Source organism: Nanorana parkeri, unplaced genomic scaffold (genome assembly GCF_000935625.1).
Source record: "Nanorana parkeri isolate BGI_ZX_2015 unplaced genomic scaffold, ASM93562v1 scaffold3910, whole genome shotgun sequence".
NCBI lineage: Eukaryota > Metazoa > Chordata > Amphibia > Anura > Dicroglossidae > Nanorana > Nanorana parkeri.
Window position 1 is genome coordinate 13,315 of NW_017310177.1, and position 2,667 is coordinate 15,981.

Below are 2,667 nucleotides of genomic sequence, written 5' to 3' on the forward strand. Positions count from 1 at the left end.
CCACTTTGCTGGGGTCTGAGTGGAGCTCTGTGCCCGTTACTGACCCATCTAGAGTCCCGCTCACCTCATCAGTCCATACTCCTTGGCCCGGTCCTGAAGTCGGGTTTCCTCACCTCGGCCGTGTCTCTGAGCACTGAACACCTCGTACTTCCGGGGCCCCCGAGGGAGGTGACGGGTTCCTGGGAGCCTCACGTTTCATTCTTCTCCAATCTTTGGCACTTCATCGGCGTCTTTCTCTCTCATCGCGTTTCCTGTTACCCCGCTGACTATTTGCAACACAACGTTTAATGGTTCTGTGATCAAACCCCAATATCTGAGTGCCGCACCCCAATATCTGTGATCACACCCCAATTTATGTGATCAAACCCCAATATCTGAGTGCCGCACCCCAATATCTGTGATCACACCCCAATTTATGTGATCAAACCCCAATATCTGAGTGCCGCACCCCAATATCTGTGATCACACCCCAATTTATGTGATCAAACCCCAATATCTGAGTGCCGCACCCCAATATCTGTGATCACACCCCAATTTATGTGATCAAACCCCAATATCTGAGTGCCGCACCCCAATATCTGTGATCACACCCCAATATCTGAGTGTTGCACCCCAATATATGCGATAACACCCCAATATATGAGCGCAGCACCCCAATATCCGTGATCACACCCCAATATATGTGATCAATCCCCAATATCTGAGTGCTGCACCCCAATATCTGTGATCACACCCCAATATCTGAGTGTTGCACCCCAATATCTGTGATCACACCCCAATATATGTGATCAATCCCCAATATCTGAGTGCTGCACCCCAATATCTGTGATCACACCCCAATATCTGAGTGCTGCACCCCAATATCTGTGATCACACCCCAATATCTGAGTGCTGCACCCCAATATCTGTGATCAATCCCCAATATCTGAGTGCCGCACCCCAATATCTGAGCGCAGCACCCCAATATCTGTGATCACACCCCAATATCTGAGCCCTGCACCCCTCTGAAAGACTTTGTACAATTTGTGACTTGTCAGAGTCAGTAAATCTCTTCCTTCGGCCCCTCGCTGCCTAATTATTATGCGGATCTCCTGAGGCCACACCCCCCTCATTACACGAATACGCATCACCTGATATGCTGACGTCCAATAAGCCTTCAGCCTCACACAGCTCGGAGTTGGACAATCTGCATAAAAATGGTGATTTTGGTCCCAATACTCGCGTGCCTGATAATTGTGCGCCGCACATTGCGGGGGATTTATCGCGGCGATGGCGAGCGTTTTGCACGGAATGTATTTGCGGCAGATTTATGACGCCGGGGGAATGTTGGTGATAAATGAGGTTTAATAGACTCGCGACTCCCGGGAACAAAGCAGAACTGTCGCTTCATGAAGAAGTGGTCGCGGGGACTTCGTATGTGGGGATCGTATTCTTAGGTGACGGTTTCAGGCAGACGCAGGACACGTGCTGATGAGAACACGCACAGAACACGCAACTGGAAACAGCGGCAGGAGATGATCTAAGAGGCTAAAACTGTCCCAAGTGCTTTGATAAATCCCCCTCCCCCCACTGTATACATACACCCCGTATACATACACCCCGTATACATACACCCCGTATACATACACCCCGTATACATACACCCCGTATACATACACCCCGTATACATAGACCCCGTATACATACACCCCGTATACATAGACCTCGTATACATAGACCTCGTATACATAGACCCCGTATACATACACCCCGTATACATACACCCCGTATACAGCATCTCCCAGAAGTCAGTCCCCCCTCTCATTGGATGATATCATGTCATGTGACGACACAGAAGAAATGACACTTGGCTACAATGTAACGTAGTGAGTGTACAGCTTGTATATCAGAGTACAATCCGGGGCCCCTGGCAGTATATCAGTGTACAATCCGGGGCCCCTGGCAGTGTATCAGTGTACATTTGCTGTCCCCAACACACAGCCATTGATGTCTAAAACGCTTGCAACAAAAGTAAGTACACCCCTAAGTGACAATGTCCAAATTGGGCCCACAGTGTCAATATATTGTGTGGCCGCCATTATTTTCCGGCACGGCCTTCACCCTCTTGGACATGGAGTTCACCAGAGCGTCACAGGTTGCCGCTGGAGTCCTCTTCCCCTCCCCCATGATGACATGACGGAGCTGGAGGATGATAGAGACCTTGCGCTCCCCCACCTTCGCCCCGCAGATGCTCCATAGGGTTCAGGTCTGGAGACGCGCTTGGCCAGACCTTCACCTTCACCCTCAGCTTCTCTAGCCAGGCAGTGGTGGTCTTGGAGGTGTGTTTGGGGGGGTTATCATGTTGGAATACTGCCCTGCGGCCCAGTCTCCGGGGGGAGGGGCTCTGCTTCACTATGTCACATGTTGGCATTCATGGTTCCCTCAGTAGCCCCCCAGTGACGGCAGACCCCAGACCATGACACCCCCACCACCATGTGTGACTGTAGGCAACTTGTCTTTGTACTCCTCACCTGGTTGCCGCCACACACGCGTGACACCATCTGAACCAAATGCGTTTATCTTGGTGTCATCAGACCAGAGGATGCGGTTCCAGTAATCTGTATCCTTAGTCTGCGTGTCTTCAGCAAACTGTGTGCAGCTTGTGGTCTGAGCACTGACAGGCTGACC